Below are 13,833 nucleotides of genomic sequence, written 5' to 3' on the forward strand. Positions count from 1 at the left end.
GACCGCAAAACCAGCAGTGACCCAGTCCCAATGCCCTAGGGAGCTCAGATCAGAAAGGAAGGGAAGAAGCTTCGTCGACAGCCTCTCTCCCTTGTCTCCGAGGTAAATCGAAGACAGAAACCACCAAAGCCACAAGCGGGCCCTCGCTCGGCGAGACGGGGAGAAGGAGCCGTCTCTCTCCCGTCAATCGTCACTGCCACGGGGGTCTTCCCGCAAAGTAGTCTCGGACGTAGGAACGGGCACCAAACCAGGCATCAGAATGACCTTCGGCGACAAGTTCCGGCCGATCAACCTCCTAGCCTCGGCCGAGTCCACCCTCATGGCGATCTCGGCCGGTCCACCGCCTCGGTCCCCACGGCGGACCGAGAAATCATCTTTGTAGTCCTCCAGGGTGACTCCCACCTCACCAAAAGGCATATGAAAAGTGGAAGTCGTGTCCCGGAATCGGTCCAAGAAAGCGCGGACCAGGCTAAGGTTAGCCCGCAACTTCCTCTTCGCGATATCCCTCCAGGCCTGCACCAAGGCACCAAACGCTCCACGCTCAATCATGGCGCGCTCCTCCGTCGACAACCGCTCGTAGCACTCCATCGCTGTCATGTAACCCGAGAACGACCTGATGTTCCCGACCTCCTATTGTGATTTTAAACAAGAGCTATCTTTAGTTTTGAATGAAAATTGGAAAAGATATGAGCAAATGAAATGAAAGAAGGTGAGTGATGAGTAATGAATTCAAAATTACCAAACTCTTCACCGTCCTGTAGGACAAGTGACCCTCTGCAGCCCAAAGCAAGTGCCTACTCTCCCAGGTCTCAGCCCACGCGGGTGCTCCCCTCAGCTGACGACCTCCTCGTCCAACGTTGGCCTGCCTCGGGGCCTTTTCCTCCTCAACAGCCTCCTCCTCGTGGACCTCGTCCCCAGCAACCATCACCGCGGCGGTGAAAGCCTGCTCCAAAGTCTCCTCGATAACAGCAGCGTATATCTCCATGGGTGCTCTCCCAGAAGTAGAAGCCTAATCACCTGCAATATTAAAGCAAATTTAGGCCGCGTCACGTGACGACGAGCCTTGGTTAAGGGATTTTCGAGGCTTCGGAAGCCCTGAAATCACTCCTTTCTCGCCATCTTTGGCTATATTCTCACACACCCGATCACTCATGTGGTAATTAGGGTCAAGTCAAGCCTAAGTTAAAGCCTAGTTCCGGGTTCGAGTCGAAATTTCGGCAGCATTTCGTTATAATGGCGATTATGCCCTAGAAAAGTGTCCTGAAAAAGCAATCACAAACCAAAATTCTGAGATGGTAGGAAGTTTACCCATCATCCAAGGATCCCAAATATCAAGTTTCATCACAAATGGGCAATCCTAAGGCTATTTTCGAAGCAATTTATGGTCTAGCTGTGAAACCGTCTCAATTTCACTCAAATGCTCAAAACTCAACGAAAATTCAAGACAAATACATGGTTATGTTCCTTATATTACCAATTATCCGTTTCTAGTATCAATTTTACAAGGCAAGTGCATTTGGGGGAAAAGCCCCAAATGTTCGAATTAATTGGGTTGAAAACCCTAATTTTTTCGATCCAAATTGAGCAAATATAGAAGATTATTGCAAGAATGAGACACATACCTCGTTTAGTCATGATTAATGCAAGCTTTTGGATCAAACCTTGGCGGAAATGGTTAAGATTTGAGAGAGAAAAGGATGATTTGTGTTTCGAGTAAATGAATTGCAAACCCTCTGTTTATCGCGTTTTTACGCAGAAAATACACCCTTGGGAACAGACGCAGCAGGCGCTGCGCCTATTCCAAGAGACGCAGCTCTTGCTGCGCTTCTTCCTGAGGTTCCCTCCATACGAGTTTTCAAAAATTCGTTATGAGTTCGTTATTTGTGGGCCCATCTTTGGTGCGCCTCTTCCCCAATGCTATTTTATCTTTTTGGTCCGTTTGACGATCATTTTTCGTTCAGACCCGCATTTCTAAGCCAACAGCAGACTATCATACGTTATTTATCGCTTCCAAGATTTTGTTTGTCACAATGAGCATATATTCCCTCACAGGTGTTTCGACACGCCTTCGTTATATTTCCCAACGAGAGTAAGAGGATAGACTTTCCCTCTCGAGACATGGAGATTAGTTCCCGATTATGTTCCCCAACGAGAGTTCACGACCGACGGTCACTTCCTCTCGAGACATGGAGATCAACATCGACCCCGAATTCTTCCGAAGTTTGTTTGAAGCTGAACACAAGCAGATTTCTCCCAGCAATTCCAGACTGTGTCCTGCTGTCTTTCCTCAGAATCATCGTTTCCTCATATCATTCAGATACCCCTTTTCAGGAATAAGCCTTCGTATTTTTGGACACCAAGTTATATTCAGGCCCAAGAGTTTTTCCGAAGCGCCTTGATCCGTTTCGTCCCGAAGTCTCGGGTATGATCTCTTCTTATGGTGGCGAGCCTCCTTACGTAGTCTAATGGACTTTAAACGACCCTCCCGATAGTCGACGGACTTTAAAATGTTCCGGCGACGGGTCCTTGGCTCGGACCCCTTGAGCCGCCTCGCGTCGCCATAGTCGTCAGGTTGTAATCTTCGATTGACCTGATGGCTATACTTTGACTTTCGCCTTGTCCAAGCCTCAGTCAAAGTGGGGGCTCTGTAGAAACCTCATTTCTGCACCTCTCGCAAACCACCTGGTGATGATTGGGCCGCATGTTTGCTACGCGGAACGATTTGTGACAGTTCGTAAGTTTATCGTCAAGTGATTGCTCAAACACTAATGTCTACCTCTTAGTTGTCATCTACGCGCCGATACGGTCGTTTTGTGATAATTAGAGTACATTTGAGTCCGAGCCTAAAACCGTCTCCATTTTTCGATAACCGTTAAATCCGAGTCAGAATGTTGGAATGTTAGGATATTTCTATTCATATATTTTATAATTATTTCACAATCTTTATTTCATTGGTAAACAATTTCCCGTAATATTCGTACAAAATATTAAGGAAAACCAAATTATTCAGTCGTTCTATAACTTAAACACGGAAATCTTTCTTCCGCAGGAGGAAACCACTTGGGAACAGACGCAGCAGGTGATGCGCCTCTTCCAAGAGACGCAGTGACTGCTGCGCCTCTTCCTAGGTCCTTTTCTTTGTATTTTTCGTATCTTTTTCATATCTTTCAGAGATTCACTTCCAAAGTCTCTCCGAAAACCCTAATTCCTCCACGTGATTAGTATAAATAGGAGCCTTCGCTCCTCATATTTCTCACGCGAGTGTCCGCCCTTCTCTTCTCCCTTTGCATTCTAGACCTTTGTTCTTACTTTTTGGCGTCTACGTGCTTGAACATTCGACCACGTAAGCTCGGATTCTTCTGATTACCAGCCTCGTTTGCATGACCGACCAATTTGACCAACTCCACATCAATCAACTTAATTAATCTAATCGTTTTTCCTCTTACGAGGGCACTTTCGTTACATTCGAGTCGAGCATCACTAATCGATAACTTACTTCTTCTCGTTTCGTCAAACATGTAAGTCTGAGGGTGTAAATCCCTATTTTATTATTGTTATTTACTTTCTGTATCATTAATGTAAGGTTTATGTCGAAAACACCTCTTAAAACCGATTTCTAAAACCGTGCTTTAAAACCTCTTTTTACGGATTTCCAGAAGACAAACCGTCGAGGAAGGACGCAGCAATTGTCCACCGACTTAGTCTAATTCTCACATGTTAGGATTAAAACTTGGATGTTGCATTGCATGCATATAATCGACGATATATCGAGTATAGATGATGTCCCTAATCATTAGTAGAGGCCGCTATCGAGGCGGGCGGGATTAGGTGTTCGATCAAAAGAGCTTCCTAATACGTACCCTCACCCCTTACTCCAGATCTCTGTGAACATCCGTGTTCATTGGCATCCACGAGAGTCATTCTAGACATAGAATGCTAAGGGTAACGATTGCTTAGTGTTCATGTCTCTACTTTGTGTCTTGACATGGCAAGAGGTATTCGAACGGTTCCAATTTCCCATAAAATTTGGTGGCGACTCCAACAAATGCAAACGCTTGTTCTCTCTCCCAAGCGCCCCCGTGGGCCCCCGTTGTCCACACCTGCTCCTCCTCCGACAGTGTCTCGTAAGCCTCCATCATCGTCGTGTAGCCAGAAAAGGACCTCATGTTCCCAGCCTCCTATATCGATTCGACATAAAGCTATCTTTAACTTGAGTTGAAAAAGAAAGGAAATGAAAAATAAATGAGTAAAGGAAGATGATAAGAGTGAAGAATTTGAGATTTACCATGCTCTTCACCGTCCTATAAGACATGTGACTCTCCGCTGCCCATATGAGATATCGGCTATCCCATCTCTTAGCCTTCTCGGGTGCCCCTATCAGGTGACGACCACCTCGTCCGACGTTGGCTCGCCTCGGGGCCTCCTCCTCAGCAACCTCTTCCTCAACAGCCCCCTCCTCGGCAGCCACCGCAGCGAAAGCCTCCTCTAACACCTCCTCGAAAGTAAGGGAAGGGTCGAAGCCAGCATCCACGTCCATGGGAGCCCTCCCTGACGTAGAAGCCTTGTCACCTGCAAAGTTAGAGTGAATTAGGCCGTGTCAAGTGACGGCGAACCTCAGCTAAGGTATTTTCAAGATTTCAAGCTCCAAAGGGTCGCAGCTCGTGCTGCGCCTCTTCCTTAGAGGGTTTCTGTGATTTTTTCCGCGTTGGATCTTTCCTAATTCCTCTTGATATAATTTCCTATTCATATCGGTTATTGTTTTGGTAATTCTGTCAAATTACCATATATTTCGTTTCTTAATTTTCGGGGCACGCTTTTCGAGGTAAAATCGACATTTTCGGCAAAAAAAAGCACACTTGCCCATTTCATTTTTTTTTTTTTTTGGGGGGGAATCATTTCACTCCCGTTTCACATTTTATTTTAAGCTTATACATTTCATTTTATTTTCCTTTTTTGGGGGAATCATTTCACTCCCGTTTCACACTTCATTTCAAACTTATACGTTTCTTTTTTCGTTTCTCAGGGGGTAGCCCTCCCTACCGTCAAGTCATTTTTGGCAATTTTTGCGCTCATTTCTGGGCAATTTTTCGCATTTTTTTAGGTCTTTTCTTTGTTTTGCGCTAGTTTAGGCCATGTGTACAATACGTGTTTTATGTGCGATTTCTATGTAAATTTCGGCAGCATGACGGCGTAAACCGTTATCTACCAAACCTGTTCAAAGCTAACCTGCAAGAACAAACAAGACAACCCAACAACAAAGGCACTTAGGACGTCATATATACAATCAAAATGTTATATGTACATCAAACTGGGGGTCTCTTGCCCGGAAACAAGTCCTCAAGTCCAAAATGAAGTCCTAAGGTGTACAAAATATGTGCGATACAGACAACAAATGCAACAAAAAAAGATAGCTACTCTTGGTCGCCCCACTCGGTGACACTGGCCTCAAGACGGCGATCTCGGCGTCTCAGATCTCCAACTCCCTTAACAGGTGAGCCGTCTCCTCCTAGGGTTGTGCTAGCTCACGCTCCAGGTCGCGCTCCCTCTACAAATGACGAAGAAATGCCTCATGTCAATCATTTCAAAGGCAAATTAGAAAATTCAAAATGAAGTAAATAAAAGGTTCACACCTGTCGTCCTTGACTGCCAGCAAGTGCCTCGATGGCAGTAGCCCGTAGCCGGTTGGCTACCCTCCACAAAGCCACGTACCGAGATGGCGCCACCTGCATTTCAATAAACAAAGGTTCTCAATAAACGGACAAAATGGACAAATGTATTCTTATACAACAGCAAAAGCTAACTAAGTCGGGAGCTTACCCTCCGGACCAAGTGCTACCACTCATCCAGGCCAGCATCTGTCACCGCCTCGCCAAAGGCGCGAAGCTCGGAGATCGTCATCATCCCCACCGCGTCGGTGTACTCGAGGGTCTCGGGGTACGCTGGGGGCTCGACGCCCGCCTCCTATACCTCCTGCAAAATTCAAATGAATCTTTTACTTGATGATCATTCATCATTTTATCAAGTCAACTCAAAAGGAAAATGAAGCACTTACCACGACCGGCCAGTACGCCAACCTCTGGCAAATGAACGCAGAGTACTCTTCGCCAAGAAGAAGAAGAGCGTCGCCACTGACGTCTGCTAAGTTAGCCTCCCTCTCAGCGTCGGAAGGATCCCTAAACATCATTCGAGAAGGATCGATGGGACCGTGAAAGCGTTACATGAGCACTGACGAGTCAAGCGCTCGCCCAGATACCACACCGGACCCATCGACGTACTCACCAGCAACCGACTCGAGCTCCTAGGTCGAAGAACCTCGGCCACGAAAGGAGGGGTGTCAAGGTAGTCCACCCAAGGCCTGGGCACCCACTAAGACAAGAAAACAAGAGGTCATTCCTATGCTCATTTCTAAAGAGCAATGAATAAGAAAATGAAGGAAAGTGATTAAGAAATACTCACGTCACTCACTTTTAGGGCATTCACGCCCCGTTGACAGACATCGTAAGAAGAGCGCTGGCTCTTCCTACAACACATCTGATGTGACCATAATTGGCGCATATTTAGCCCCCGAATTACCATTGTTTCCATGCTTTTTAGTGCCTATTTGGGTCATTTCTTATCTTTAGTTCTTTGTTTTGAATATTCTTTGAGATTTTGATCCCTTGGTAGGAAAGGAGTAAGAATCTTGCATTTTCATGGCAAAACAAGGCTAAATTGATCATATTCAATGACCAAGCATCAAGGAGAGACAAGACTAGAAGGCCTTTGTACATAGCATAGTAGAAGAGCAATGTTGAGAAAAGGATCCTTGAGTCCCCAAGGAAATCCCCAAGGAATTCATGAAGAAAAGAAGAAGAAAAGATCTTTTGCCAGACAATCCGAACGGATTGTACACAATCCGTCCGTCCGCCCAAGCCCAGTCCGAGCGTCCCTCAAAGGAATCCGCTCGGATTCCCCCTCGCCAATCCGAGCGTCTTGCCCAAGGATCCGCTCGGATTCTCCAGCCCAGATCCGGCCGTCCCGACTCCCATCCGCACGGATTTCTGACAAAGACGTTTTCATTCTTCAAGCCACGATAAGAGAAGCCCTTCTCTCGGAGAATACCGGAGTCTCCTTGCTCAACTTAAAAAGTGTAATTACTAGTTTAGCCCTTAGTTAACCCTAATGCATCCTCCCTAATTTTCACTATAAATACCCCATTAGTCTAATTAGAGGAGCATGTTCTTCTTATCAATAATTAGTGTAGTTAATATCAATCAAATCTCTCTTCAATATTGTAATCAAATATTAATCAAGTTTTAATCCAAGTTTTAGTTCTTTAATCTCTCTCTTGTTCTTACTTTATTTTGGGTAATTGAAGATTATTTGGGTTATTATTGGGAGATTGACAACCTCTCAATCTAGGATTCAAGTACTTCTATTATTCTTGCTTTATTATTGGAATCATTAGTAGGTATAATCTCTTAATCCCTTTTTAATTATTGCTAATTACTTTCATTTATTCATCATGTTTTATTATGTTAGTATGATTGACAACCTTTCTAGCATGATCAATATGATAATGAGTGAGTAGTCTCTTAGCTAGGGTTTAATGGGTGATTAGGGGAAACCAACATGGGGAATGATTCATGCTTAAATTAATATGCTTTCATATCTTATTTGCTTGCTTGTTTTGATCTTAATACATGCACATGTTATATTTGATGAAATGCTAAGCCTATGAATCCTTGCATTTACTATCATCTTCTATCCTTTCAACTTGACTTGTAAGACATAACCCAACTCGAGTCTTGTTAGACCATGCATGTGTTGAGTAGGGAAGATTAAGTCGACTTGTAGGTGTTGTACAATCTAATCGATTCGGCTCCGGGACCCAAACTTTCCTAGGATTGTAAGATATAACCCAACTCAATCCATCACAACAATAATTGCTTGCTTATAATTTGAGAACATGTTTGTATGATCATATCCCATGATTCCCCTATGAACCCATGACACCCTAGTGCCTTTAATCAATTGTTTACACCCCTTATTTTATTCATCTTGCTAGTTTATTTTCATTTCTATTTTAGTTTAGTAACCTTCTACATCAACCCAAATTGTGACACCCCTTAGACACTACTAGTTACAATAGAATTCTCATTTCAATACCCGTCCCTTGGGATCCGACCTTTACTTGCCTCTTTACTAATTGTAGAGTTGTTTGTGAAGTATAAATTGTGTTTTGTATCGACCATTGACCAACGACCACATATACTTAATTTGTGAAACGAAATGGACCCGATCAAAAATGGCGTCGTTTTGGGACGGTGTTTAATTGATTTAAGATTTCTTTTATTGTTTTTAGTTGTGTCTTTTTCACCTTGGGAAGTAAAACTCCTCAAGGTTTGTTCTAATTGTTTTCGAGTTGTTTGATATTTTGCATGTCTAGAAGGTTACAAAGAGATTTGTTACCTTTTGACCGTGAAATCGAAAGAACCTTGACGAATAATAGGAGACTTGTTAGGAGGAATTTGGGAGGTGTTGGTGAAGTTGTTCAACCCACTAGTGAGTTTGTCAATCCTTTCGCAATAGAAGGAGAAGAGAACCCATTAAACAATACCACACAAAATCCACCTACAATGCCTAAATTCTCGTCACACTCTATACCCACCGAGGAGGATTTACCAAATGGTACTCCTACCCCACAACATCTTACCGGAAACTTTATTGCCAAGTCCGCCTTCATCCAACTAGTTGAGAGGAGCCAATTCGGGGGAATGCCTAGTGAGGACCCTCATTCTCATATGGAAACCTTTTGCGATTATTGTGAAGCTATCTCTCAAACGGGCGTGACTCAAGACCAAATAAGATGGGTCTTATTTCCTTTTTCGTTAATCGGCACCGCAAAGCAATGGTTGAAGGGCCTTGATAAGGCCACCCTTGGAATAGATTCTTGGAAGAAGCTAGCTCTAGCTTTCTACAAAAATTTCTACCCACCGGAAAAGACTAATATGCTAAGAGCTCAAATTACGGGTTTTAAGCAAAGGGATGAAGAATCTTTGTATGAAGCTTGGGAGCGGTTCAAAGGTATTTGTCGCTCATGTCCTCACCATGGACTTAGCGAATGGTTTTTAGTGCAACAATTTTGGAATGGTTTATATGAAGATTCAAGGAACATTCTCAATATGGGATCAAATGGAATGTTCACCGAAGTTGATGACAATCAAACATGGAACAAGATTGAGGAAATGGCGGTCCATAATTCACAATATAGTAGGCCTCGCAAGGCTACTAGAGGAGGAAAGTATGAAGTGGACACCGTTACTCAATTGGGTGCTCAACTTAGTGCTCACATTGACACAATCAACTTGAAGTTTGAACAAGCTATGGCTAGACTTGAGGAAAACTCAAAATCATCAAAGCATCATGTCAATGCCATGACGGCATCCTCATCAATCCCAAGCGGGATATGTGAGAATTGTGGAACCTTGGGTCATGACTCAAGTGAGTGTAGGGGAACAACCGAACAAGTTAATGCTTTCCAAGCTTACAAGAGTGGTACCCCTTATTCAAATTTTTACAATGAAAACACCAAGTTCCATCCAAATCTCTCATACAAAAGCCAAAATGTTCAAAACCCTCAAACAACATACACTCCACCACCCATGAGAAATCAAAATCAAAGACCCTTTTACAATCAAAACCAAGGTTACCAAAATCAAAATCCATACAATCACCACAATGACCAAGGTTTTGATGTCCAAAAAGCGGTCCTCCAAATGCAAAAGAATCAACAAGAATTTTTCACCCAAATGCAAAAAGATAGCCAAGCAAAAGACACCACCATCAACAACATTCTAGCTCACACCAAGATGTTGGAAACACAATTGACTCAACTAGCATCTTCAAGCTCACAAAGACAAAAGGGGCAATTACCACCACAAAGTAATCCCCCTAGACATGAAACGGTTAGTGCCATTCACTTGAGAAGTGGTACAAGATATGAAGCACCAAAGAAGCAAGTTGAGGATGAAGTTGTGAGAGCTAGTGAGAATGAAGTTGTGGTGCAAAGTCCCAAAGAAGGGGAATCATCAAAGGAAGAAAGTTCAAAGAAAAATGAAGACAAAGCCAAAGAGAAGGAGCCCATTGTGATTAGACTTCCTTTTCCAAGTCGTCAAGCCAAGCCTAAATTTGATGATCAACTTGGGAAGTTCATGGAAATTGTGAAGAACTTAGAAGTCTCAATTCCTTTCACGGAATTAATCAATCACGTTCCGGCCTATGCAAAGTACATGAAAGATATCCTCACCAAGAAGAAGTCGATCCGGAAACTTGAGACTATCGCCTTCACTAAGGTGAGTAGTGCAATACTTCAAGGAAGTTCACCTCCAAAGTTAAAGGATCCGGGAAGCTTCTCAATACCGTGTACCATTGGCGACACAACGATCAACAAAGCCTTATGTGATCTAGGGGCTAGTGTGAGTGTCATGCCGTACTCGGTAAGTAAAAGGTTGGGAATGGGAGAGCTTAAATGCACCAATATCACTCTTCAAATGGCCGATAGATCGACGAAGACACCATTAGGGATATGGGAAGATGTCCCCGTGCGAATTGGGAAGTTTTTCATCCCGGTGGACTTTGTCATTGTTGATATGGAGGAAGATTCCAACATTCCAATCATCTTAGGAAGACCTTTCCTACACACAGCGGGTGCGGTGATTGATGTGAAACATGGAGAGCTCACTCTAGAAGTGGGAGATGAAAGCATAACTTTTAATCTTGACAAGACCATGAGAGCTCCTCGTTTGCATGAGCCATGTTTCATGATTGATCATTATAGCCGAAAAGATGAAAAGAAGAAATCGGAACTCCAATGGAGGAAGAAAGTTGAAGATGCTCCATTCAAAGAGCAAGTGAATTGTGACAAGGAGAGCTTGCAAAGCTCATCAAAATCAACCAAGGAAGAAGATGATGGCCTCATTGGCCAAGAGAAGAAATTGGGAGAGTTGTCTCCATCTAAGCAAGAGATTTTCAATGATGAACTCAATGAAGTTTGTGGTCTTTGGGACGACGAATTTGAAGGGATCTTTAATCCCTACATTGGGCATGCCATCGATCATGATCAACAACAAGGGCCACGGTCTATTGAGGACCTCTACCATAACAATGAACAAGCTTTTGATTACTTCTTCAAGGTGTTGAGCAACATCAACAACACCTTGAACATGCCCCCTTGACATCTCATCAAGAATGAGAGTTTGGTGGAGTCCTCCTAAACCACCATTTGTAAATATTTCTAACTCCCTAACTTACTTTTCAATTTTTGTATTGCATTTTTGTCATTTTTGGATTTTATTTACTTTGATCAAAATAATTGTCATGAAAAGAGAGAAGTGAGGGAGGGACTAATGATTTTAATTGATGTGTAGTGCTTTACCTTAGTGTGGGGATGGCAATTGCCTAGGCTATTCATGCCTTAGTAGTGCCCCCACAATGAAGAACACAAGATAAGAAAGAAAGAAAGAATGATAAGGGAATGCGTTGGTGCACGGATGGAACTGAATCCGTGTACACAAGGACCAATCCGAGCGGATTCCGAGAATCGCCCCGTCTGCAGCAAATCCGAGCGCCCCGATGAGAAGACGCCCGTCTTGGGCTGAGCTGAAATTGCAAAAATTCTTGATTGTTGAAGAATCCGAGCGGATTTACGGAAAGACGCCCGTCTCACGTAATCCGTCCGTCTTTTGAACAATCCGCCCGTCTTGCGGTGAAGAAAAACAAAGAAAAATCTCGGACAAGAATCCGTCCGTCCCGCACGAAATCCGCCCGTCTCATCTCGGAAGAATCCGAGCGGATTCCCCTTAATCCGCCCGTCTCTAGGCGGGATTTTGAAATTTTTGAAAGTTGTAGAATCCGCACGGATTGCGCCCAATCCGCACGGATTGTCCCTGCGTCCTAAAATTGTCGAGTTCTTTAAATACCCACCCCACCTTCACTCATTCATTCATTCATTCATAAACACTACCCATAACATCAAAACCCTCATCCTCTCCATCTCAAAAACAAAAACCCTCAACAAAATCCACCAAAATCAAATCAAACCATCTTTCAAACAACAAATCAATCACTCCATCTTCATTAACAATCAAAACCAAGAACAAATTCTTCAACCTTTGAATCGATTTTTGTTTTTATAAAGGCAAAGCCTTTCACCTTCAAATCGATTTGGGCCATTCTACAAATTGAAGATTTTTGACTCTCTACTTGGTTAGTTCATCAAATGGCAAGAACAAAGGGAGCAACAAGGGCAACAAAGGCACCAAAAGCAAAGGCTCTCTCTCAAAGGCAAAAAGCTCTACAAGCAAAGAAAGCTTTGGCAATGGTGGTATCAACACCAAACTTGGTAGTGCAATAACAACAACAAATTCCTATGGAAGCATCACCTTCTACTCCGGTAATCGATCAACTCTTGCATTTTCCGGAGGTAACATTCATTTCCGATACCCATAGAAATACATTTGTCAAGTTTGCTATGAAACAAATCCAATCCACCAAATTCATATGTCAAGATGCTTTAGAGAAGTTGGGTGTTCTTGAACAAACAAGAGTCTTTTTCAATGCCATGGGTTTGAAGAAATTGTTTGAAATGAAGGAAGTAACATACCCCTCCCTTGTCTTGGAATTCTTAAGTTCTTTAAAAGTGACAAAAGTTGAGAATAGGGAAAATATTGAGTTTCGTCTAGCTAACACTAGTAGACGCATTACCTTTCTGGAATTGGGTGAAATTTTGGGTCTTAGCGATGAACATAAATATTATAAGCAATATGGGAAGTATGATCCCGAGCCTCTTTGGGAGGCAATCTCCGGGAAGAAATTTGAAGATTTTCATGCTTGTCGTGCTCTCTTGGTCCATCATCCGGGCATAAGAATATGGCACAAAGTTGTGGGAAATACCATAATTGCTAGGAAAGACACCAATCATTTCACGGGACTCGATTTTATTCTCCTTGAATCAACTTTGAATATTGGAAGAATTCACACCAAGCCTTACAATTCTTTGAGGCTATTGGTTGATAGATGGCTCCATGTAGATAGTGGGAAGAAGGGTCAAACCGTTATTGTTAATGGCGGCCTTGTCACGGTCCTAGCCAAGCACTTTGATCCTAATTTCAATAAGGATAGCAAGTACAAGGCTAAGGATGGTGGCCATCTTATTGATATGTCCATCTTGATTAACAAGTTTAAGTGGGTTGCTCACAATACCCTTGATACCAAGTATGGGTGGCTTACTAGTGAGGCTCGATCATTCACTTTACCCGCAAAGATTTGTCGTCTTAGTGTCCACCGGACCAACTATTTACTTCCCCTATCCGAAGAAGCCGAGTACATCATTCAACAACAAAAGGGTGATCATGAAACTCCCTCCTCTTCCATTGTTATACCACCTTACCCCTATGAATATGAAGAGTTCAAACCGCAAGGAGTTGAAATTGGAAAAGACTATGTCACTCTTCTTATGCAAGCCATGCACAAGCAAGCTTATGAAGATCGGAAGAATGCATATTTGGCTCAATATCCTCCCCTCTTACATCTAGCTAGGCAAGGACTCCTTGATCCATCTTGTCCTTTGCCTAGTTGGGCGGATAGAGAAGCCTTATTTCCGGGTGCATCAAGGGACGTGGTGGAAGACAATGAGGTTGTTGGAAATGGTGAAGGAATTGATGATAATATTGAGGAAGAAGCAAGTGGAGATGAAGAAAGAGATGGTGAAGATAATGATGAGCAAGATGATGGAGAAAGTGATGAAGAAAGTGCCAAGGAAAGTGGCAATGTGACCACTTCTCATGAGGGAAG

The 13,833-nt window shown here is 43.2% G+C and overlaps 1 non-coding gene across 1 annotated transcript; it reads right to left on the reverse strand.

Moving 5' to 3' along the window:
- Positions 1 to 8,990: 8,990 nt before the first annotated feature.
- On the reverse strand, positions 8,991 to 9,097 carry LOC141625987 (small nucleolar RNA R71). The gene has a single exon (XR_012535723.1). It is a non-coding gene; the product is annotated as a small nucleolar RNA R71 (small nucleolar RNA).
- Between the last annotated feature and the right edge of the window lie 4,736 nt (positions 9,098 to 13,833).

This window comes from Silene latifolia, chromosome X, assembly GCF_048544455.1.
Source record: "Silene latifolia isolate original U9 population chromosome X, ASM4854445v1, whole genome shotgun sequence".
Classification (NCBI taxonomy): Eukaryota; Viridiplantae; Streptophyta; class Magnoliopsida; order Caryophyllales; family Caryophyllaceae; genus Silene; species Silene latifolia.